Here is a 27,500-nt window from a genome sequence, read left to right on the forward strand (position 1 = left end):
TTAATAATACAAAATTGTGACTTCATTAGCATCTGTGCTGCTGATAATTTACCATCATGCAGGTTTCACAAATATATCCATAATGGAATACTTGAATACAGAGACATGGTCAAGTATGCAGAAGGCCATTTGGAATGGGCCTACTGAAGACAGCATACCAACAAATGCATTAATCTATACAACTTTCTCTAAATCTGAATATTTCAGCATAACACAGACAACTTTGACACTGTCTGCCTCTAAAAATGTCAGAGCAGAAAGTTACTTATAATTTTACAACAGCCACATATTCTCAAGTGTAGTTAGATTAATTTACTACAACTCAAAAAGAAGTATGCTTCTTCAGGATTTCATCAGTTTGTTACCTTTGTGCCATGCGTTACAAGAGACAGAGATGCCTTACTGAAATCATATCTACAACAGTAACATGTCCCACAGCTACAGTAATGAGCATTCAGTCAGAGTAGGAGAATCATGACAGTTTTAGGTATCAGCACTGCTATTCCTAGGGAAGGGGTGTTTCAGTTGCAGAAGCAACCTTTACATGTGAACTAACATCTGGCGTAATTATTGTAATCCAGAAAACTCTTTAAGGAGAATTTCAAGCTATCTAATTCCCAAATAAGAATCATTCAGCATCAGAAACTGACTTTATCAACAAAAACAAACTGTTTGACTTCAGTATTTTAGGATTATACCTTTAAATTATGTGACTGTGCTTAATTGGCTTAATTGTATTAACAAGTATGAGTCACTAGGATAGTACTTAAACTTGTTTTTTTCTTTCTGAGCACTATTGTCTGAAGAAGTTAGGAGAAATTTTTCCTAACGAAAAGTGCTTTACACTTTGTGACTTGGATTCTGTGCAGCCAGATCTTTTTTAACTTTTTATTGCTTGGCAGTTACCGGAGTGTGCACCGGACTACTGATTGCTGTAATCTTGTTTTACTCAGCTATTAAATCTTGTTGGAGTTTGCAGTGTACGCTCGTCTTGTCTTGTGCCTATTAGTTTTTGGACGTTTTTAGCAAACATAACTTTATCATCATCAGCAGCAGCAGCCCTCCTTTTCTCATTTTTTTCTACATGGGTTCGGAGTATCGTGTTAACTGTTGCCAACTCTCTCTATTCAGTGCCAGACCCCTGCCTTCTTCATCACTCATGCCTGACTGTCGCAGATGTTCTTTCACACAATCCATCCACCTCGTTGCTGACATCCTCTCTTCCTCTTATCTTCTTCCTGTCTGTCCCAAATCTTCCTCAACAGATTGTCTTCTGCTTTTCTGCATGTGTCCAAACCACCATAATCTGTTCTCTTTGATCTTTTCTGCAATTGGAGCTACTTTGGCTTCTGCTGTCATGTCCTCATCTCATTTCTTCATCTGTCCCACAGTGTACATCCTACCACCCTTCTCAGGCTTTTAAATTCCATCACCTCTAGCCTTTTCACCTGTTCTGCCTTTACTGCCCAGGTTTCTGTACCATAGAGTAGTACTGGTTGCAACACTGTCTTGTAAACCTTACTTTTCAGCTTCTTTGGTATTCTTCTATCATAGACTATACCTGACACTCGATGCCAGTTATCTGCAACCCCTCTGATTCTAGCTTTGACCTCTTCATTCAGACTTCCCTTCTCCTCAACCACCCCTCCCAGATACTTGAAGTTGTTTACCCTTTCCACTGTTTTCCCTTCTATTTCTATTGTCAGCTTCTTCTGATTTCCCCAATTTGCTGCCATTGCCACCGTCTTACCTGTGCACAGAAACACTTTACTTTAGATATAAATTAACAAAGAAGGCTCTTTCTTGTAATTTAGGAGATATTTTTGAAGTGTTACCTGGGTTCCAATTATTTTATTCTATAATATATTCCTGGGCCTCTGAGATAAGTACAAACAGCAACAACTTAAAATAAAATCACTACTTGTGTATTTATTAGCCAGTTATATTAACAATATTCACAGGTTCATAGGTGTATACTAGGCTAACAACCACTAGGGCCCTTATAATCCTAGCTGTGCAATTCAAATGTGTCCCACAAACTTGATTTACATAGGGGATGATTTACTGACTGCCTCTAACATAGCTGCCAGACCAGGGGTGAATTCTGCAATAATTGTTGGTTTATACACAGTTCAACACATGTAGAACTTGTAAACACAAGGGAAATTTGATATCTTAAAATGGCAGGCCAACTAGAGTTGTATTACTGTAATCAACTCGTGTCTCATGTTGTGGTGGGTAGTTCTTTTGTGTGTTTATATGGCCAAAATATCACTACCTAGTTATAGCCATTAGGTCTACTCTCTTGCCATTCTAGGGGATGCTTATTGCTACAATTCCATGTTTTCATCCTTCTAAGGCTGCTGGTCAGAATCTTGTGATCATTACTGCAGCACTTAGCTAACTAACTAACTAACTAACTAACTAACTAACTAACTAATTACTTATCAGCTAATCCTCACCAGAGGAGCAAAAGTCCTCAAAGACCCTTTGGGAAGTATTAAAAATTCCTTCTTGTATCCTTTCTGCAATTAACTACATGAGTCTGCAAGTCCATGCTTACTTATTTCATGCCCCTCCTCTGTGTTTTTCCCTCCCTGCTATCGGTTGAGTATTATGCTATCCTGTTGATCAGTACTCCTTCAGCACTTGGGTGACAGACAATTACAGGGCCATCACGCATGAAGCCATTAGGGTTTTTTTCTATACATGGCCCTAACCCCACCCCAGTAGATGAAGTGGGCACCCGAATGACTGTAGATCTATCCTACCTCTCCACATGGTATGCTCATGCTCTGACACGCATCCTCCTGACAGCTAACATCATCATCTTGGGATCACCAAGCCCACATCCCACTGTCTTACTCTGTTAGGGAGTGTGCAAGCCTCCACTTGCATATGAGCGACTGGCCAACTTGAACCACCACCTCACTCCACCAGGATGGGTAAGCCAGCATAAGCCAGCAACTCCCATTCTATCCTGCCAGACTTTTCTCGCATCCATGCTGTCAATTGATATCAGGTGTACTGGACGCTAGTATAGGCTGGAAGGAGGAAGTCAAGAGGGGCTCATCTAAAAACAACATTTTTAAAGCTATTTCCCACAAGAGAAGTATATATGTGGTACAAATTATATACATTGTCAATATGTGCTGCATTAACAATGAAATCAGAAAAAAAGGTATACAAAATTGCAAAGGAATCTATTCTTGAGCCTGGCTGGTGTGGGATTCAGTAGTAACAGCACTGATGTTAATCTAGCATAGCATGCAGTTCTGAACAATCTTTTTAACTTTAGTCTGTTTCAAAGTTTGTTGCCTGAAAGAAGCACATTGAGCCTTCTTCAGATTGCTGTGGTTTGATTAAACCAACCATAGTATCGCCGCCTGCATTTTTAAATTACATAATAAATCAAGATAACAGCATCTAAGACAGAGCGCATCATCCTACAAATTACCTAAAGTCCCATAAACACAGTGCCCTAGAGACACATAGCTGAGAGGACAGCTGCAGCCTGTTCATGGTAATTAACCAAACTATCAACCAGTAATATGATTAACGATATTAGAAACACACACAAACACATTCGACATTTTGTTAGGCAGCTTCATCAACAGAACCATTACACAGCTGACAGATAACACAGACTCTGTGCAAAATAATTTGTAGCAACAAACCAGTTGGTACACTACAGATTTGTATTCAACTTGCATCATCTGAAAACAACCAATGCCAGACTATGATAAAAGAAGAATTCTGAAATATTAAATTTACTAGCAGTCTAAAAGGGACCATAAGTCAGTTTAATGAAGACAGTTCAAAATAAATAAAACAAAACAGCTGTCAGAGAATAAGGTGTCTCACTGAAAAAAGAACAAAAGTCCACATAAAATGTGTTCAAAATAACAACAAAAACAAAAAAATATATAGGAGATTCTAGTAAGATAGTTTGGTGCAAAGCACATTCAAGAATTGCATACTATCCCCAAGGACTTCACTGCAGTGCTGGATATGTTAACTACTTAAAGGTGAACCTGTGTCAGCTTCCTTAGGCCAATTTACAATAAAAAGAATCCAGTGAATTCTATTAAAATACTAGGGTACAAAACACACTCAGGAATGCCATTATACCCCAAGAATTTCACTGCACTTCAGTCCTGTTTAGCATGCCAGCTCAATGCCTTTGTCAGCATATGGAGTATAGACCACCACCTCTTTTTAGTAACAGAAATGTTGCCTTGACTAGTGAAATAATGCTTTATTTCTTGTTTAATGAAGTCTTAGAGCACATGGATTCTGGACATTACTTTCAACTAGCCTTGTGAGTAATGGTCAAACAGCCACCAATTAGCAAATTAATATAGTTAGAGCCAGTGAAAGCCAAAGCCCAGTGCAATGCTCAGCTATTTAGCTTTAAATAAGAGAGCACAGGTCAGATATCACAAAGTAGTTTACAATTTAACATAATAATTCAGGGGCTACTAACAAGATAATTGGGTATCAAATGCATGTATACTATCTCAGTGGAATGTGCCTCTTCTGAGATGGTCCACCTTTGACTGTGAAGTTGTCACATAAATGCAAACATGATCCTATTTGAGATACTGCCCCTCTCAACAAACCATATCAATAGTAATTTATAACAGATGTTTTAACTGCACTTTGTTTCCATACATATCCATCCCCCAAAAATAGTAGCCAGTTTTTATTCACCTATGATGTTTCACTGAGAAGAAAATAAAAAGCATAACGCCCACAATAATATATTTCAAGTTGATGTGGTTAGCTATATTACTTTTATTCAACTGAGATCTTATAATAATTCAGTACTTTGATGTCCAGCATGCCTTATTACCCTTCCTCCCAAAAGACACCACCTCCTGTGCACAGCGCTGATATTAGGTTTTTACAAATGTACAAGAACAAATTATTACAATAATACATTTAAATTTGTACATATCAGATAAAATATCCTGCCCTTACCCCCCACTAATCCACAGCAACAGTCACTTTATAGGGATCACCCTAAATGTCCTCTGTTTTCATCCACATAGTCACTTTTGGCAAACCCAACCTGCGTGATCACCAATAGTGGCAAAAATGGTTACAGTAAAACATTTCAAGCTGATACTACAGGACCCCCACACACACACACACACACACACACACACACACACACACACACATTGATCACAGTAAAAGAAAATAAACAAAGATGCACTGTGCTGTGGGTATTGTGTTCTACTGCTGTTGCACAGAGGTCTGTAGGGTTTCCTGTCAAACAAATAAAGTTTATGAACAAATAAAGAGTAATATATTTCAACCTGTAGCCCCCAATACTATACACTGTGTCCATACTTCACCAAATCACAGTAATAACTACTTTATTGTGATAATCCTAACTGTCCTTTGAATCTATTCACAGACTGCCTTCTTAAACATAAATCCACTTATGTCAATCTCCTTTGATATGTGATTGCCTGAAATGGTAGAAATTTCCATAGTAATGCATTTCAGTTTGCTGCTACAGGGTACCCCACCACATTGCAATCACCAAAAAGTACATAAACATATAAAAATGTGTGCATTATACTGAGTAGTGTGTATTGTTATCCCTGCCCATAGATTTGTCTGTTTTTTATTCCAGGAAATATAAAATGCACAAGTACCTGTGAAAGAAAATTATCTGTGAAACTTGGTGAATGTTCTATGAGTACTGATTGCCAGGAAAGCAGAAAAATAGGCTGGTAAGAGCAGCTGACTACATGTGCTTACAGTACATACTAACAGGGCACAGGCTGGCTACCCATGCGCTGTTACTACATTTCTGTGGTAGAAGTGAGAATTCAAGTTAGTAAATAGCATGCCCTCTTGCTTCTAGGTTACATTAATCCAATGTCATTAAATAAATACATACATAAAATTTCCCTCAGGTGTTAACGGGAAGGTTTGTGCAGTTTATTTGACTGGTACAATTGCTGAATAAGAGATTTTTTTTATTTTTATCACTGGTTTCATAACAGTTAAAAAGGCTATGCTGAATATAAGAACTTGGATCCTAGAATTAATCGAATTTATCACACTATTGAGATAATAATCTTAATAATAGTATAATATAATATAATATAATAATAATCTTAGGAGACGTAAATATAGACTGGCAAACCATAGCTTCCAACTCCCCCCAAAATAGTATAAATCTGTATGTTTTTTCTCAGCTTATCAATACTACAACAAAATACAGCAAAGATATTACCTGCCAATCCACTCTAGACTGCATCCTAGTATCCCAACCCCACCAATTACCCCTCTTCTAGTACACTGTCTAGCTCCCTCAGTGATCATCTGCCAGTGTATCCCCTTAGAACAAACTTCCAACAACTAAGAGTATGCACTGTAAAATCAGTTAGGAACTCAACTAATTTTTGTCAGTATAAATTCAACAATCTCCTACATGAAATAGACTGGACACCCTTTAAACAACTACTCTTTAATGATGCTGTACTATACTTTAATAACACCTTCCTTCACATACTTGATACACCAGCTCCCATTCGTATGAAAAGAATCAAAAATAACTCAGCACCACGGCTCTGTAAGGAATGTAAACACCTGATGAAGCAAAGGGACCTAGCCTGGTCAACCTGGAAATAAACAAAAATGAACCAAATCATGTTACTTTCAAAACACTATGTAACAAAGTGACAAACTAATCAACAGAGATAAGAAGTCATATTATTCCCAGCTTCAACTCCAGCATAAAATCAACCCCAGTAAATTTTGGCACTCCATATCTTCTCTACTTAACCCTGGAACAAATGGAGACCACACCCTATCACCTGATAACCCTCCATCACAAATAGCCAAAAACTTTAACAAACACTTCATTAAATCAATATCAGACCTACTAACAACTCTAATGCTGGACCCCCTACCCTTCAACCTATTCAGACAACAACCCCAGATCATCAACTACTTCTAACCCTGTATATTACGACTATGAAACATCGTAACAGCAAATACCAAAAGGCCGACAAGTATTCAGTGAAATCCATTCCCGTGATTCACGAAAACTTGTCGAGAAAACAAATACTTGCCCCGCAATGCTACAAAATTAATTTTACCTAAATCAAACTCACTCATGTGGGGGGCTTTACCCCCCACACCCCCCCTAACTAAATATACCAAGTCTGAGATCGCACTACAGTGGAGAAAAGGGCAAAATTGTGTAGTTGGCCAACTATATATTTGCCCAGTAAGAATTCAGCGAATCGCGGAAATGGATTTCGCTGACTACATGTCGGCCTTTTGGTATTTGCTGTTATGATGTTTTGACACTCTAATACAGATCTGTCATTACTAACCCACCTACTCAACAAAATGTCATACAAATCCCATTCTCACTTCATCCCATACCTACTGACAATATTAAGAAACTGCTACATAAACTAAAACCCTGCTCTACCTCAGCTGATAATCTTCCACCACACTACCTCAGACTGGCTGTTAATTCAACAGCCTACCCAAATCAGTATCCTTATAAATAGGTCTTTATCTGAATCAGAAGTACCTACCATATGGAAACAATCTCACATCACCCCCATCCACAAAGGAGGCAACTCTTTTGATCTATCCAATTTCCATCCTATATCCATCTTTTCACCCATATCCAAAATTCTCAAGAGGGGTATCCATCAGCAGGTAATGCAAAATCTATTGCAAAACAATCTTTTATCAAAAACCCAACATGGCTTTGCACCTAGCCACACCACAGCTACATCCCTATTATCTTTTGCAGACACCGTAAACAAGGCCACAGATGCTATATACTATACAGCCTCATTATTCCTTGATCTCTCCAAGACCTTTGACTTAGTGTCTCACCCCTTACTATTAAACACACTGTCTAACTTAGGCTTCTCACATAACACAGTAAAATGGTTTCAGAGCTACCTCAAGGATGATAAACAAGCAGTGAAATGTTCCAATGAACTCTTATCCTTTCTTCACAATCCTACTGGAGTTCCTCAAGGCTCCATCCTAGGACCCCTACTATTCAACATTTTCACAAATAACCTTCATGTTGCCTCTCACCCTGGGACCCTCATTCAACATGCTGATGGTTCCACCACAATCTGTACTGCTCAATCACTACCAGAACTACTTTCTAAAACTCAACTTTTTTACTCCAGTCGAATAGTGGCTAAGAAATGCCCAACTCTTTCTTAATCCAAAGAAGACAAATCTAGTACTCTTTCATACTAAGAACACCTCCCCTGTCACTGATCATTTTAACATCCTTGCATCTGACAACACTGTCACAGAAATAGTGCAGGAAACCAAGTTTCTAGGAGTTAACATTGACAATAAACTTTCATTCGACCCCCATATACAGCAAAATATAATGAAAACTCATCAAAAACTACCACTTTTATATAGAACAAACATTTCTTTACTGCAGCAACCAAAACTACCCTTGCAAAAACATTTTCACTTCCTTCCCTTCTTTATGGTGCCCCTATCCTAACTAACTTACAAACTTCTACCATAAACAAGATGGAACAGTGCTATAACAAATTTGCAAAGTATGCCACAAACTCTAAATATCACACACACCACTGTAAACCACTCCTAGAATTAAACTGGTTTGAACTCCCCAACCAACTTGCCTTTATTCAGCTACCCGCCTTGCACAACCTTATTTTCAAGCCTTCTGCCTGCCCTGCACTAACCAATATAGTCACACCTTACACACCATATCGATCCCTATGATCAGAAGATAAAAATCTCTTAGCTATCTCAAAATCCACAAGAAAACCATGCCACTCGCTGTATTCATACTCTGTCTCTACACTTTAGAATTCAGTACCTCTAATTACCAGGTCTATGCCTGGCCTAACCCAATTCAAAGCCTCTTTAAAAAAATCATCTCAAAAAGACATGGCTGTGCTCCTGCATAAAGCCTGCCTGATGCTCAGCACTTCCTCTTCTTCCACACTAGCCTCATCCTCCTCTTCTGTCACATTTCAATCCTTCACAGTCTGCAAGTCCTAAGGCTCTTCTAACTCCTTCTCTGTTTCTGCACCATATCCTTAAGCTACTCCTCAGGCTGTATTGCTTCTATTCTTTTTAACTCTCTCACTATCTTTCTGCCTCACTAACTTTCTGGCTATTATTTTCCTAATGGAAACTAACATTCTATTTATTTATTAATTTATTTTTTCATGTGCTATAGCAGTCAATGTCACACACTGCTCTACCTACATATTATTTTTGAACACTACATCATGTATAGCGAGAATGGCTATTACTGTCTATAATGTTTTTTAACTCTAAAGAATCATCTAGATGTGTAGTATATATTGTAACATCTTGTAACATAGTTTGTTCTTTCAACTTATTTTCTATAGTATTTCTAATGTGATTTGTACTGTATTGGATTTTACTGTATTTTTATTGTACTGTATGTGGAGCTTTTCTCCACGGGCCTCTACTGAAAATGGGTTCTGTAGACCCAGTCAGACCACCCTGGTAAACAAATGTCAAATAAATAAATAAATAAAATAATCTGCAATCTTCGATTAAGTTGTTAACAAAGTTAGATTTATCTTTGTGCAGATAAACTGCTAAAAGTTCTTGCTAAGACTGGACAAATATCAAGTGACATGAACTGTATAGTCTTGTATTTATACCTGCAGTGATTTGTTAAAGTAGGAAGTTCTGATATATATTGTAGAAACTGTTGCTAATGCTCAGAGGGTTTCAGTTTTCACTAGCTTTCCTAGACAGAGTAAGTTACACATTTAACATCAGCAAAAGTGAAGAGTAGTAAATGTAGAAATCAGTGCAAGGTGGCTTACTAATTTAAGTTGGTGCCCAAAAGCTCAACTGCCCGGTGTTCAAACCTGAAATTGGTCATTATCTGTGTGGGAGGCTTACTTCCATCCTCCCTTCCCCCACCAGGTCTATGTGGATTGCCATTTAATAATCCAGTTTCCTTCATTCCCAGAGTTTATGCTGGCTGGCTACTCCACACTGTCAGTATTTACACATTTATTTATGATGAGCAGGGTAGACAATAAGCCCATTTTAGTTATGATCTGTTGCATCTGGCAAAAATATAAGCATTTAAACCACTGGGTTACAGTGGAGAGAAATATGGCATGACATGCATCTTCCCTAGCATAGGATTACTTGCCTCTATTTTCTGCTTCATAAGGTCAAATCTAACGTAAAATCTTGTATTCCATTCTGGTAAGCAAACATTATGCCACTTCATTTTTAAATGGACAGGGCACTAGGGAAATCATTTAATTCAGCATGCTCAAGCATGGGCGTTCCCTGTTTTATTCAAGTGAGAGACCACTATGTCCCAGACAATTCTTTTCCCTTACGCATGTTTTTATTCCCTCTGTACCTTAAACCATCTAAACATAGCTTAAAATCTTTTAGACTTCTAGCTATCCATGTTTTTTTACTTCATTCTTTTTCATGCATATTTTAAACATTTTTAACTAAGATTTCTTATTTTTATTTTAAGTAAACATTGTGGTCTATTAATGAGGTTTTCTTTTTCGTTTGCCATACCAATGTGCTACCTTGTCATTACTTATAAATTAGATAGCAGAACTCCCCTTTGTCCATAACTTTGTAGAATGTCCCCAATTCTGCTTTACATTTTTCATAAAACGTTCATGGTTTTCAGACAAATCCTTGAAGGATCACTAAATAATGATAGATTTCAGTGTTAGATTTCATATCTCTCAAGGCAATGCATGGTATTTTAACAAACTTTAAATATAGAAGTGCACTACCTAAGCATCAGTCCCTAATTTTGGGACTGGAACCTTCATTATTTATGGCTTTGTCCCTGATTCTTCTGCTGAGGTAGAAGAACAACAGACTTACAACACTAACTAAAAGCACTTAACTGCTCCTTGGTTCTAACTGATAAATTAATGGAATTCCGATAATTACCATTGCTGCAACTACACTCATGCCATTGATGTACCACTAAAATCCATTGTTATAAAGCAATATGCACAGAAGCAGGTGAAAGTTTTTAAAACAAACAGCACAGGAACCTCCAGGCTGATGGGCAGTGCTGAAGGGTTCCTTCCAAAGATGCACAGATACCTGATGTCATTGCTGCAATAGCTAATGAATTCATCAGGCATCTGTCTGTCTTCAACTGTAACCAGCAACACTCTGAAATTATAGCACTGGCTAATGAATAATTGCAGAAAAGTGAGAAGTTTTTAAATTTGAGTTTAATACTGCGATAAAGAATAAGCACTCACAATGCAAGGTTATTGTATACTGATGGTGCTGTCTTCAGGTAGCCCTGCAGAACAAAGCACATGGCCCACTGAGCAGCTGTACTTTGTGTTCGGCTTCTTTGCATAGAAATTATGTTTTAATCTGCCTTTCTATGACATTTTTAATGAGTTTTAAAAATGTATAATCAGGTTACTCTATCAGTGGGACTGTGCATCTGTAACATAATAATCACTGCCTGCTTGAAAGTATGCAGCACACAATAGAGCTATCAGCGAGGCATGGGTACATGTGAGTTAGTTACAATCACTGCAGGAACCAAGCCACACAGAGCCCAAGACAAGTTATAAGAGTGAGTGCATCAATAGCCATACTGGCAGCTGAAGCCACATTTAAAGTCAGGGGCACTCACCCTTCTCACCCTATGTTTCTGGTACTATTGTGGGTCATCTGGGTTGTCATTGGGGCTTATCCTTCTATGTCACAGACTTAGGATTCTCCCACTGCTACTTTGATCACTGGTATATACATGTAGGTATGACCGAGTGCTTTAACAATGTAAGAAAACCTTATTTAAATCATTATCCTAAGTGAGATCTGGGAAGCCCTTCCCATTTCAATCTACAGTAGGTACTCATTTTCCTAGTCAGGGTCTCCCCACTTGGTTACATTGTTCTTCAGTCCAAACCTACCCTCTTCCTGGTACCAAACTGAATAAAGAGCTTCATATAGTATGGAACAAGTCACCCCCAAAAAGCTTCATATAGTATGGAACCAGTCACCCCCAAAAATTAAGGCATTATCTCTAAATTCTTTTGCTAGTCCTCTACTAAGATAATTAGGAGACTTAGTACACTCCAGGCAGGTAACAGATTAACTACATTTATAAGGACTCTCAGAGCAAAACAGCTATATGAAAACTGCGCACAGTTAAACCCAAGATATCTCTGTTCATCAGCCAAGATATTCTTTGTAAGATTTGTAGCTAGGTCTATGTCTATCTATGTTTTTAGTTCTGCATCTATTCTTTTATGACTTTTAAATAAATTCATTCAAGTCTTGTTACTCTGTTTATCATACTCATTTCATAAGACCATATTAAATGCCTCTCATATATTGAAGATGCAAAAAGTATTTTTACAAATAATTTATTTTTTCAGCATAAAGTATAATATAGTTTCTATATCAGTAAAACATGTATGAACAATAAACTAGAAATTACCTTTTATATAAAAAAAGAACATAACCTTTAAAATTTTAAATTATTTATTATATATATTATCATAGGCACATTAATGAAATTAAGAGGATAAATGTGTCACATTCTAAAAAATATAAAATATACATTTTAGAGCAATTTACAATATGTTGAAATACACTTCAAAAAGAGAAATACAAATTAGTAAGTCAGCTAAGGCTGTATTAAATTATTGTTTTCATATGTCTTCAGGGGTTGTTAAAAAACCTTTTAAAAAATTTGAGCCATTTTGACAGCTGTGGATGATGCCCTAAAGAAACTATGGGAATACCATCATCAAGAAAGTGGTTTCCCCAGGGTGAGGCTGTTCCATTGCATGCTTTGGTTGGGTTGACCCCTGTGATTCATCAAATGTGGGAAACTCAACTGCATAATTTATGGTAGTCTAGATGCCAAATTCCATGTAAAACATTCATTTCAGTACTTGCAAAATCTACATTTAAAACAATTTGTGCAGACACACCATATTGTATGGAGGGTCTATATTAAAATCAGCGAATGCTTAAAAAAGTGAACGCTGATTTATCGACCCCATGTAAGAGAAAGCTTACAATCCTGAACACCTGGGAAAAAAATCGCTGTTCCAAAAAAAAAAAAAACTTTAAAACATTACATGAAGAGGGGGGCTTTGGCCCCCACAACCCAAAACATGGGGGACTGTGCCACCCACACTCCCCCTACTTAAACATACCAACTCTGAGATCACACTACAGTGATGAAAATGGCAAAATATCGAAGGCAGCCAAGCAATTTCTTTCCCAGGGAAAGAATTCGCTTATATGCCGTTTCGGTATTTTGCCGTTTCGTGCTTTCAAGATGCATTCAAAAGAATGTGTCTTCGATCATATAATAGGGAACCTGCACAGAGCACCACAAAAGAGGCCTGACTGTGTTACATTAACAATGTATAGTCATTAATACAAAAAGTATATGAAACAGGGATGTTTTTATTTCTACCTTGTCTAACTAGGACACCCTGCATGAAACACTATGAACTGCAGCACCTGTATCATAAGGTACAAAGAGCACTACATGTTCTGGCGTGAAAAAAAAATGTCTTAACTACAGTAAAAAGACAGCATCAAATGTTGGGCATCAGCACTTTAAAAGCAAACACACTGTAACACAAACATGATGTAACACTTTTTACTGGACAAACATATGTTTTGCAATTAATCAAGCTTTTGAGCTGGCATGAGCCCTTTGTCAGGAGTTATTAAGCTAATGATGTTAGATACAGTGCTGAAGTATCCATGTGTGGCTAGAAAGGGAAGTACATCATTTTTTTCCACTGGGCTAAAAAAATTATCTTGTAAAATGTTAGCGTGGACAAAATGTCCAGCCTAATCACCGTCTAGCAGAGGGTCAGTCTACTTGCATCCCCTTGGGGACTCACAGTGGCCTCTCTCTGAGAGTCTGTGCTCTTCTCTACTTGATAAGGTTGGCTTCCATCAGACAGTGGCTTGATTGGCTAAAGGCTTACCCCAGGATACCTATGGAATACCAAATTCTCCAGAGGGATTATGAAAGAATACATCCTACCCCCAAACTCCACCCTCCCCCATGGATGTGCAGGCTCATTCTCCTTTGCCAGGTCCAGCAATTGCCTGAGCTACTAATCAAAATCAGATCACTTGGTCCTGACATACAGCTTAATCCTTCTGTACCATCTGGGATGGTAATGGAGTTTGAAAATAATATTTAACTGGTTCAAAAAACTGTGTGGTTATTTGTTTCACTCCTGTTTATGAGATTACATTTAAAGGACTGTTATGGAAGTGAAGTTTTGGAGTTTTATGGTGTAGCTTAATGCAACACATAAGCCAGGCTGGCTAAATTAAGGAACAAAGATACACTGCTACCTACCTAAGCATACAGAATACTGACTTGTTAAAAACAAATAAGTACAAATATGATAACATCTTAAACTTGGCAAAATATGGGAGCAAGTGTAAATGTTTATGCATGCTTTGGGAAGATGTACATTAACAGCTGAGGTACTTCATATCAGTATGAATGTATGCTAGATGCTTCCCCTGAGAGTCAAGCCATGTTCCAACAAAAATGACATTATCAACCAGTTTCTTCGCTTCTTATGTTTCATTGAAATATGGCTATTTAATATTGTAAAACTGTCAAATAGTGGGCTTAGAACAGATTTTCTTTAATACCAAGGTTGTACAATGTTTAAATTAGTATATTTAGAGATGTGGTGTTTTGTGTGTGTGTATGTGTGTGTGTGTGTGTGTGTGTGTGTGTGTGTGTGTGTGTGTGTGTGTGTGTGTGTGTGTGAATGGGTGGTTGCTTTTCAATGCAAAAATGCTGTGGGTATTTTTGGAATTTCTTGTAGTTGATAGTGTGTGATGTCAACTATTTTATGTATTTTATTTTTGCATTTATTGCTGTTTTGCTGGTTGGCCATATATCCTCACAGATAAAGGGCACATTCCAAGGCTGATCTTTACTGCTTATTACAGTTTCTGTAAGACAAGCCCTCAGTATGTCATCAAGTGAGCCTGTAATGGCCTGCTTTATCTAATAAAATTACAAAGTTTCATGTTGTGTTCTTTTTCTAATAAAATTTTAAGGTTTCAGTAACGAACACTGAAAAAATGTGTGTGTGTGTGTGTGTGTGTGTGTGTGTGTGTGTGTGTGTGTGTGTGTGCATATATAATATATAAATAGTTTAGGTGGACTACAAGGACATAAGATTAATATGAATCCTACTGAAACAGCAGAACAAAGACATTACCACTGGAGTCTCCTGTATCTAAAGTCTTTGCATTCCCCAGTAATTACGGTATGTGACAACAAATAACATGTATTGCTGTCAATCTACTCTGAAACAGCTCACCTAGGCAGCTACCTGTCACAACACTTCTTTACTGTAATAATGGATTCCACAATAATTGTCCTCCCATTATATACATATATATATATATATATATATATATATATATATATATATATATATATATACAAACATGTCCCATGTGGATGCCATTTGACTTAGATGGCTTTACAGAGCTTTCAGTCACTGGATCCAGCATCTTAGCTTTCATTCTTTCTAATGCAAGTTCAGAATAAGACAGTGTTGTCAGGGAAGAAATCTGTTAGACAGGAATTTCTTTAAAGAATAAGTAGTTTCAAAAATATTATGTTTTTATTTATTTCTGATATATCTACTCTTTATACCTTCCAATAGTTTCTTAGATTATTTTTACTGTAAGTTGCACAGCACATTAAACCTGAGTAGACCTAAGGAAGTCATCTGCTCAACCTGCTGTATCATCAGGCTATGCTGTTTGAATTGCTATAAAACCATAATATTCAAGCAATTTCCAAGATGGCTGCACATTGAATGACCACTTAAAGTTAGCTCCCCCAGTGTGAAAAAGAAACTGAAAAACAACATACAGTGATATTGACAATCCGAATACAATTCACATGCAGGCTACTAAGTACACTTCCTGAATGCCAGCAAAGAAAAAGTTTAGAGAACCTGAAATAAACGCATCCTGAAAAGGTGGAGAGAAAGCACTGACTGGGAAGAATCTTGAAGCTGCTCATCAAAAATAAGTTTAAGCTTCAACACTGGTACAAGAAATAGCTTCCAGTAATTTAGTGTTAAAAATAAATCAAATGTACTCAGAGGTGATTAATATAAAGGAAACACTAAAGAAGTTTATCAACTCAAATAACAAAAGGATGGAAAATGGAAGAAGCTTTAAATAGCTATTCAGATGAACTGATAAAACTGCAAACATTAGAAGCTGAAATGAAGAAAAGGTTGGCTAAGTACAGGATGTCTCAACAAGACCTGATTCAAAAAACCTTAGAGTTAGAAGACAGAGCACAGAGAGAAAACCTGAAATTTTCTGCTGTAACAAAGAAAGTAGAAGAAACAGACTGCATTATTTTTATGAAAGTATAAATAAACAACTGGACTGGAATTCCACAACAGGATATGTTAATTGAAAGGGCACATTGAGTGTCTGATCCAAACCTCGCTACAAGAATCAGCCAAGACTTGTATTAGTAAAGATGCAATCATACCAGCAGAAAGAGTAGATCTTGACAAAACTGTGGCAGATGGGAAACATATTAAAAACTGGATATGGCAGAGTATTTATGGAAAATGATTACTGCACATGACGCAAAAGAGAAATAAATTTATCCCAGCAATCAGTGAATGTCAAGAGGCAAGAATGAGATTAAAGCTGCTATATCCTGCTGTCTTCAGAATATTTTTCTGCAGGATCAAAGGCATTTTGGATGCAAAACTGGCTAAGGAAGAAACAGTTTATCCAACAAAAAGTAAGCCAGAAAACAGAAAGGGACTCTACTTCTCATACAGAGACTTTGCCATTGAAACCTTTTCCAGTGTTCCAAAAGAAAATGCTTGAGACACAGAAAAGAGCATAGAAGTTGACTAGAAGAATCAGAGTACCCTGGACTTGAGCCAGGGTCTGATATTTAGAGTTTCAGATGAACAGAAGAAGACAGGTGAACACAAGCAAAACTGGAAGTAGTTAATTAATGGGAGACTACAAAAGCATCAATCACATTTGTGAAATACAGCTTTGCAAGAAAAAGTGGTTGAGAATGACTTGACTTTTGCTGACTTTGTTAAACCTGTGGGTGGGCTGTAAAGCATATACTCCACTTTATGTCATTAAAGTTTAGAAGGACATTAAAATAGGAAAAGGTAACTGTAAGTAAAAAATGGTTCATATTAGTATTTGTATAAAGCAATATAAATTGCATGTTATATATCGTAATGCAGTTTTGTATAGTGTAGAGTCAGGGTATTTTAAATGTTGAGGAGTCTTTTCAGTGGATGTTGTAAGTACTTTTTAGGTGTAAAAATATAGACTTCACAGTATAACAAGAGTAGAAAAGCTTGACAAAAGCAAGCTTACACTGAATATGCTGTGACCTTGGGCTGCTGGGGTTTTGGTGGGGTGTAGAAGTACACTGATTATATGTAAAATTAAGACAGTTTATCTTATTTTAGCAAGAGCAGATGTCCAGCTTAATGCTCTTGGCTTAAACTATAAACTTTTTTTGCAAGCAAGTAGGCTTGAAAAATATGACAAAATGATGAAAGCATGTAACAGTAGAATATTTGTAAATCACCACTTCATGACAATGATATCCAAGAAGCAATACAATGACACAGTTGGACCTTATATACCACTTTTCCTAAAGTAGAAAGGAACAAAGCCACAAGTTACAAAGCCATGAAAAATCCAGAGTTTCTTACATTTGCAAATATATTATCTTATTTTCAAAAAGTCTGCAGCTGAAGGCAGTTATATATTCTGTTCAGAAAGAAACTGACCAAGACTCAGTGCTGTCTGTTTTTACATGGAGATAATTTGCCTGTAGGTGCAAACTATTAATTATGAGACTTCTGAGCATTGTTTGCTGAGGGAGTGCTACATTTTAAGGTACAAAGGCAAGTAACGCAATAAAAAATAAACTTTAAAATTATGGGAAGAGAATATGAGATAGCAGCCTCTCTAGCAGCCTTAATACTTGAATGCATTTAATTGAACAATGCACAATTTAGTTTTACTTAAAGCTAGGCAGTGCACTTTTTTCTTAATCCTAAAATTATTTTTTCTGTAAGGAAATAAGCTGTTTTCATGAACAGACAACAATAAGTTTAAATGGGAACACAGACCATAGCATGTGCTTTGGCATGGGCCATCTTAATTTTAGGTTAGGTAATGTCTGTGGGTGCAGCTGTTTAATTGGGGCACTTGTTCCTATCTGGTGGGTTAAACATCATTAACTGAAGAAGTACATACTTTTGTGTTTTTGTTATACATATGTTAATAGGGGACTGCTGGTACTCTGAAAATGCATTTAGTTTTTTTGAGGGCTGTCATTAAAACAAAATGTCTTGAAAAATGTGACAGGTTCAAATGGAGATGAGAGAAACTGCCAAATGGTGTCGGCATGTAATACAAAAGATGGAAATACATATTTAATAAAAAACTGCTAGGTATAAAAGGTGTGAAAAATAGCTTTTTTTCATAATGGTTACACTATCAATATTATCCCAGAACATAAACAGCCATACACGTATAGACAAAAAGGAACGAGTATTGAATTATATTAGGAAATGCAGCAGACAGATTTGGAAATAAATGATCATGTATATTCAGCAGAAAATCAGGGACAAATGAAAAGGGGAGTAATTATATTAATTGCTAGATGGGCTCCAATAGTGATAGAAGTAAAAACGAAGGCAATGATAGTAGATTTGTGGTAGTAAGGTTTTGTCTTTTTTTTTTTTTTTTTGGCAAGGAAGGAGGATTATGCTGGCATGTATTTATATTCTACCAAAAACTGCTATTAGGGAGCTTAACCAAAATTTGGAAGAATTAATCAGCTTTTAGCAGTGAATATTACTTATAAGTGAGACTAGAATTTGATTTGCAATAGTGTAGATGTATCTGGGGACCTAGAAGGGATGAATATATCAAAAAAGTACAGTTTTGTACCTACCATAAATGTAGATGTTCGAAGATCCAAATTGCTGCAGTCCTAACACTTGGGTAGTCCGCTGTCCCAGTCGGCCCGAATACCAAAGTATAAGGCTGACGTCGGTCAGGGCGCATTAGTCTGACGTCAGGACGTCAGGGTACAAATGCGCATGACCGACGTCATATCCTCAGTCTTTTCTTGCCCCAGATGTCAGAAGACCCTAAAAAGATAAGGCCAAAACCAAAAAACACCAAACACTCCTGTACCAAATATATATACAATATATACAATTTACAAAAGTACAACCCCACCCACACAACCACCCCTAAACACAGAGGGAAGGAGGGAGGTAAATTGGACTGCAGCAATGTGGATCTTCGAACATCTACATTTATGGTAGGTACAAAACTGTACTATGTTCTTCATCCCACATTGCTGCAGTCCTAACACCTGGGTAGAATCCCAAAGCAGAGGTAAGGGAGGCTGGCAAATCATAAAGAAGCTGGAGCTGTCAACATGCCCTGCAAAATAGCCGTGGCAAAACCAGCCCTAGATTTAGAGTAGAGAGGAAGGTGGTAATGCTTAGAGAAAGTATGCACTGAACTCCAAGTAGCTGCCTCCAAAATATCCTGAGTTGCCACTCCCCTTAGAAATGCTGTTGAAGTGGCAGTAGCCCTAGTGGAATGAGGCCTAATCCCAGCTGGAATCTCCTTGCCATGATGGGAATAACAAAATGCAATGCAAAACCCAATCCACTTAGAAATAGTTTGTTTTGACACAGGCTTGCCCTGAGAACTCAAAGCAAAAGAAACAAACAACTGCTGAGACTGCCTAAAATCCCTAGTCCTGCTTAAATAATAACGCAACTGCCTGTGTACATCTAAAGTGTGCAAAATCTTTTCCCCCTTATTTTGGGGATCTGCATAAAAAGTGGGCAAATGAATAGTTTGGTTTAAAGCCACACTAGAGACCACCTTAGGCATAAAGGAAGGATTAGTGCGTAATGATACCCTATCCTTATGGACAATCAAAAAGGGCTCAACCGCCATAAGAGCCTGCAATTCAGAAACCCTTCTTGCAGAAGTAATGGCCAACAAAAAAGCAGTCTTCCATGACAAGTATTTCAATTCAGCAGTAGCCGCAGGCTCAAAAGGTTGTAGAGTAAGTTTCTCCAACACAAAATTGAGGTCCCAAGCAGGAGTAGGAGCTCTACGTGGGGTCTTATATTCTTTGCCCCTCTAAGAAATTGCTTGAACAAAGGATGAGAAAACAATGGTGGGTCACAATCATAGTGAGCTGAAATTGCTGCAGCATGAATCTTAATGGAAGAGAAAGACAAACCTTTGTCCAATAACTCAGTAAGATATTGAAGAGCCACACTCAAATTAGGCTCAGAAACCTCCAAATCCTTTGCTGCACTCCAAAATAAAAATCTCTTCCATTTATCTCGTACACTTTCCTTGTACTAGGTCTTCTGGCTTCCATAATCACATTCAAAACTTGTTGAGGAAGTTGAGACCTGCTGTGGTTCAAAACAGAATATGCCAGGCTGTTAGATGAAGAGAGTGAAGCTTGACATTGAGTAGATGACCGTCCCTCTGAGACAATAGGTGTGGAATCAAAGGTAAAGGCCATGGAGGCATCCTTACCAGACTCCTCAGTAATGGGTACCAGTGTTGCGAGGCCAATCTGGAGCTATTAAAATCATCCTTGGCTTGTCTTGTCTGACCTTTAGGAGTACCTTTGGGAGGAGAGGCAGAGGTGGAAAGGCATACACATGAAGATTTTTCCAACTGAAAGAAAGAGCATCCACTTTCCAAGCTGTGTGATGAAACCTTTTGTGCAAAACTTTGGCAGCTGGTGGTTTAGTGGAGAAGCGAACAGATCTATGTCTGGAGTTCCCCATGACACTGTCAATTTCGAAATACATGAAGATCCAGTTTCCACTCGTGGGGATCCATGATTTGCCTGCTTAACACATCTGCTAAGGAGTTCTGTGCTCCCAGCAGAAACCTTGCCTGAAGATTTAGTTGCAAGCTGAGCGCAGTCTCCCACAAAATCATTGCTTGCCTGCATAGAGGATAAGAATGTGTTCCCCCTTGTTTGTTGATGTACCACATGACAGTTGTGTTGTCTGTTAGAATCAACACCTGCCCTGGAAGAAGTAACTCCTTGAAAGCCATTAATGCAAACTGGACTGCTAACATCTCCTTCATGTTGATATGTAGATGCTGTAGTCTGGCAGGCCACTTGTCTTGTATCCACTTTCCATTCAGATGAGCTCCCCAAGCTATGTCTGAGGCATCTGTCGTTAGAATCTGACTCGCCTCTGGCCGGGTCACAGAGAGTCCCTTGTTTAGGTGACATTCCTGAGCCCACCACAAAAATTCCTTTTGGATGCAAGGTATTATTTGAATGACAGTGTCCAAATCCTGGCAGTGCTGTGTCCATACATTTTTGAGATACCATTGCAGCTTCCTCATATGCAGTTTGGCATTGGGAAGCACCAGAATACAAGATGCCATGAACCCTAAGGCTTGAAGGACTGTCCTTGCAGTCAGCCCGGACTGAAGAGATAGTTGATGGAAGTAAAGGGAAAGATTCTTTTGTTTGTCCGGGGTTAATAAGGCCATCTGGGTTGCTGTATTCAGTCTCACACCCAGAAAGCACATGTCTTGAGAGGGTACTAGACTGGACTTTATTTCGTTCACAGAATACCCCAGGCATCTTAGCACTGCTATCACATAATCCAAATGCTGAAAAAGGTCTTCCTTTTCTTGAGCCAGAATCAGGCAGTCGTCCAAGTAAGGATAGATTTGTATTCCTTTTAGCCTGAAGTAAACTATCACTGGAGCCAGAACTTTTGTGAATACTCTGGGCGCAGTAGATAAGCCAAAGGGCAATGCAGAGAACTGATAATGGGAATTCCCAGCTCGAAAACGCAGATACTTCCTGCAACTCAGTCTGATAGGCACATGAAGGTAAGCCTCCTTGAGATCTAAAGTTACCATCCAGTGATCTTTTCCCAGCAGAGGTAAAAGCTGTTGTAACGTCAACATTTTGAACTTGGGAATGTCCAGATAAGTGTTGAGGATAGATAAATCCAAAATTGGTCTCCACGTGTTCCCCTTTTTTGGTACTAGGAACAGGCGAGAATAAAATCCTAGGCCCCTTTCTGGCACAGGAACCGGCTGAATGGCTCCTATTTGGAGTAACAGAGAAATTTGCTTGTGTGCCTCTTTTCTTTGTAGAGGAGGAATGTCTGGCATGCCTTTGAAAGGAGGCAAGGTATGGAAATAAAACCTGTAACCGTGGTGAATGATATCCAATACCCATCTGTCTTGGGTAATTAAATTCCAATTTTCTTTGAAAAGTGCCAGCCTTCCTCCCAAAGGTGCTGCCAGACGAGAAGGCTCTGGCAGCTGAAAAGGCAGGTCATTGGGTCTGCTTACAAAAGGACTGACCCCTGCCCTCACCAGAAGACTGGGCAGGTGAACTCCCTGTTCTAGGCCTAAAAGAACCTTGAGCTCTGCCCCTACCACGTCTAGACCCACCCCTAGACTGGGAATCATAAGAAGGATATGTCCACCCCTTAGTAGGCCAATTTCTACTAAACTTCGGAGGCTGAACCTGCAAAAAATCTAACAGTCTGCATAGACTTAGCCTTGTCCTCCATTTTCTTTAAAACTGCTTCCACAGGTGAACCAAACAACACATCAGATTGTAACGGAGCATCTAAAATCCTTGTCTTGACATGCTCAGCCAAATTCTGATCCCTCAACCAGGCGTGCCTGTGAAGAACAGAACCAGTGGCAGCCACCCTCGAAGAGGCCTGTACAGCATCAAAACCACATTGCAAAGAATGCTTACCCACCTGTTCAGAAACATGAACTAAATCCTGCAACTCTTTACACTCAATACCTTCCGCCAGAGCATCCACCTTAGACTTCAATTGTGAAAGGAGATAATTTTGGTATTTTAACATGTGGAACTGGCAATTCAAAGCCCTCATGGCTAAAGTGGAAGAAGTATACACCTTCTTTCCCCATCTATCCAAAGCCCTTGCCTCTTTATCAGGAGGAACAGGATTTTTAACCACAGAAGCCTTAACACCTTTAGGCCCCTGAGAAACAGTTTCTGGGTCTGCCCTAGGACTTTTAAAAAGATACTTATGAGCTTCAGGCACCCTATAATACCTATCCGGTTTAACTGGGGCAGGAGACAAAGAATCAGGGTTCAGGGAAGCCTCTGCAAAAACATCTTCCACCACATCCAGAACAGGAGGTATAGCCAAAGGCCTATGCTGGGGTAAAACAAAACTCCTAAGCCTTTTCCTGGAATCAGAGAAATCTTGACCTTCCCATTTAAAATGCTCCCTCATGGAATGAAGTGTCTCTGAAAAAGAAAAATCCTCAGGAGGAGAAGCCGAAGGAGTAGAATCATCTACATCAGAATCAGAATAAGGAGGATACTCCTGTAAGTCTTCAGCTGAAGACTCAGAAGCCTCGAACACTGCTCAAAACTCTCAAGCTCAGGTTCCACCCTAGGCCTCTTATCAGGAGGGGGCATAGAACCTCTAATCATAGTAATCAAATCTTCTGCCATTTTTAGCATATGTTTCTTAGGCAGAGACCCTGAAGAACTAGGAGAGACACCCACTGAAGCTAAACCTTGCCTGCCTCTCGAAGAAGCCTTGGAAACAGAAGGGGAGGGCCTAACCACCTTAGGAAGGGAGGGGAGAACAGCTACCTGAGAAGCCCCCTCAGCCTGGCCTACCTCCTGAGAGGACACCTCTTGTAATAGTAAAGTCTCTCCCTGAGACTCCAAGGAAATTTCTGGCAGAACCTCCGGCTCCACCGAGGCCTCTAAAGAACTGACGTCCGGGACAGACGGTTCTTCCAATCTAGGCTTTACTGCTTTGTCCTTGCGCTTTTTAGACGAAGCAGGCGTCGGAGCATCCGACGGCATTTTATAATTACAACGCTTCCCAAAAACTAACCTGGCACAGTCTAATCTTCTCTTTATAGTGCGTTTGTTAAATCTAGCACAAGAGCGACATCCAACAACGTCGTGCTCAGGCCCTAAGCAAGGTATACACAAGGTATGGTAATCCCTATGAGGTATCTGTTTCCCACAAGAAATACAATTATTCACTTTTTCTGACATCCAGTTAAATACTGAGGCAAGAAAAAACCAAAATATTCCCCAACGGGGTACTTAGCCAACTTTGATTCGGTCTGAAACTCCGACTTCAGAAAATTTCAGAACGCCAACCTGCACTCGCAATACTGCTTCTGCATCGGACCATGCGGCAAAAAAGACAGAGGATATGACGTCGGTCATGCGCATTTGTACCCTGACGTCCTGACGTCAGACTAATGCGCCCTGACCGACGTCAGCCTTATACTTTGGTATTCGGGCCGACTGGGACAGCGGACTACCCAAGTGTTAGGACTGCAGCAATGTGGGATGAAGAACATGGGTAGATTTCTGGAAAGTTATGAAAATATTTGGTACAGAAGATGTGAATTTAGTAGTAGGAGCTTGAAAAGAATTTGAATATTATTGCCCAAGGTGCAATACATGGTGTAGACTAGATAGAAATTCTATTTTACAGGAACATAAATATATAACTGAACGTTTTAACACACATCCAATAACTAATTCAGATCATGCATCAAGAAAAACTTAAGACAAAATTCTGGGTAATTAAGTAAAACCGAGAACTAGACCGGTTTCAGCACATAGCTTTCATCAGTAGAGTAACACTGAAACAAAGGAAAAGCCCAACAATAAATACCCCTTCCAATGAGGTAATATGACATCATTTCCTGTCATGAAAAAAAAGTAATATAATTAATAAATACACAAACCTGTAAATACAAAAAGCATGTGTATAAATAATAAATTGCCTGCAACAGTAAATATGGCACGTGAATATAATATAATAAAGAAAATATCACAATTTATCATTAAGTCCAGGGGAAAAGAGACCCCCAAGTTTCACTATCCATTTTCTTTCCTTGTTATTAAGAATTTCATGCCATCCTGTTTTGAAAGCCCGATTACCTGTAATGTTATCTATAATGCTAAATGAAAATTTGGCAGTGGGATGATTCAATGTATGTCTGTATAAAGCATTGGTAACCCTAGCATTCCTAATATCACCCAAATGTTCAGATATTCTGATCCTGAACTGTCTGAATGTCTGACCTATGTAGAAGGCTTGACAAGTGCATGTGGCAAGATAGACAATCCAATCTGTACTGCAATTACCAAAACAACAAATATTGTATAACTGTCCAGTATTCCTACTAGTAAATGTTTTGGTTTTGAATATATAGTTACAAAAACTACAGTGTCCACAGGGATATGATCCAACTAATTTTTCACCCGTTAAAGTTCTCTGATGAAAAACATCATCCCTTGGTGTTATTTTCTTATAATAAGAGAAGTGGGATCCCAGTGTCTTACCCTTTCTATACGAAAATGAACACCTATCCCCCAAGTGGTCCTCTGCTCATTTGGAAAGGGGGTAGTGATTATTTACAGGAGTTTGTTGAACATCTTAATGGAAATATATGGGGTGCGGAGTTTACGGTTGATTACCATCAAAATGAAATACATTTTCTTGACTTTTTTTACAACGTCAACCAGATAACACCTTAAAAACTTCTGTATACCGTAAATTTCCTAAATACAACACCTTGTTACATGCTAACAGTCTTCATCCGAAACATACTATCAACAATATTCCTAAATCCCAGATTTTACGCCTTAAAAGGATATGCTCCTCCGAACAAGATTTGATAAAACATCACGAAGATCTTGCCAATAGGTTTCTAATAAGGGGATATGCTAAACATACAGTTTGTTCAGCTATGCAATGGACCAAAAATCAGACTAGGGATACACTATTACAGTATCGTAAACATCACAAGCAGACTAATCAGGAGGTTTTGAGATTTGTTACTACATATGGCAGAAATACTATTCATCTTCTGGACATTGTGGATAAACATTGGAACATACTTAAATCTCACACTCTATTAGAGGACCACTTGGGGGATAGGTATTCATTTTCGTACAGAAAGGGTAAGACACTGGGATCCCACTTCTCTTATTATAAGAAAATAACACCAAGGGATGATGTTTTTCATCAGAGAACTTTAACGGGTGAAAAATTAGTTGGATCATATCCCTGTGGACACTGTAGTTTTTGTAACTATATATTCAAAACCAAAACATTTACTAGTAGGAATACTGGACAGTTATACAATATTCGTTGTTTTGGTAATTGCAGTACAGATTGGATTGTCTATCTTGCCACATGCACTTGTCAAGCCTTCTACATAGGTCAGACATTCAGACAGTTCAGGATCAGAATATCTGAACATTTGGGTGATATTAGGAATGCTAGGGTTACCAATGCCTTATACAGATATACATTGAATCATCCCACTGCCAAATTTTCATTTAGCATTATAGATAACATTACAGGTAATCAGACTTTCAAAACAGGATGGCATGAAATTCTTAATAACAAGGAAAGAAAATGGATAGTGAAACTTGGGGGTCTCTTTTCCCCTGGACTTAATGATAAATTGTGATATTATCTTTATTATATTATATTCACGTGCCAGATTTACTGTTGCAGGCAATTTATTATTTATACACATGCTTTTTGTATTTACAGGTTTGCGTATTTATTAATTATATTACTTTTTTTCCATGACAGGAAATGATGTCATATTACCTCATTGGAAGGGGTATTTATTGTTGGGCTTTTCCTTTATGTCAGTGTTACTCTACTGATGAAAGCTATGTGCTGAAACCGGTCTAGTTCTTAGTTTAATAAAGCTCTTTCAGCTCATTATTGGTGCTGGCGTTTTTATTTTGGTCATACTAGTTTGGTTGCCTTGCATCAGCCGTACTTGCTAGCTCCTATTCTGTTTACTTTAATTAAGTAAAAATCAGACACTGGCACTTTGCCACCTACTTGTTAAAAAGACAGGAATTTAAAGAATGGATAGTGAAAATTAATCAAGAGGTATTAGGGAAATAGAAATATATTCAGATGTTTTTTAGCTAGTGGGATAAAATGAAAATGGAGTTTAAAAATATGGTAGAAATAAAAAAGAAAGCTATACAGTTAGGAAGTAATAGGAATTACCTAGAGAGGCCGAAGTATTGCCGAATAAGGGGAATCTTACAGAACAAGATGTGCTGCTAATGCAGAGTGCTAAAGAAAAAATATGGAAGTACCTGGATAATATGCATGAGTTTATAAAGATTGCTGTTAAGTAACTGTTTTTGATAATAAATCCAGAGCACAAAAACGTTTAGGACAATGACGTAGGCAACAGAAAGTTAAAAGGGCTGTCAACAACTTAGGAAGCCTATAACAAGAAAAATAGCTAGAAATACTGCAGATGCATATATTCCAGAAATGTTATGAAAAATTAAT

General features: G+C 38.2%; 1 protein-coding gene and 1 pseudogene across 1 annotated transcript in view; one reads left to right on the top strand and one right to left on the bottom strand.

The window, feature by feature from the left end:
- The window catches only part of GRK3 (G protein-coupled receptor kinase 3), a 2,112,642-nt gene that overhangs the window by 272,070 nt on the left and 1,813,072 nt on the right, over positions 1-27,500 (bottom strand). The gene's annotated exons all lie outside the window — the stretch shown is intronic.
- Positions 12,792-12,925, top strand: LOC122800558 (annotated as a pseudogene).

The sequence above is a fragment of the Protopterus annectens genome, chromosome 4.part0 (assembly GCF_019279795.1).
Source record: "Protopterus annectens isolate FY-2018-M chromosome 4.part0, PAN1.0, whole genome shotgun sequence".
Classification (NCBI taxonomy): Eukaryota; Metazoa; Chordata; order Ceratodontiformes; family Protopteridae; genus Protopterus; species Protopterus annectens.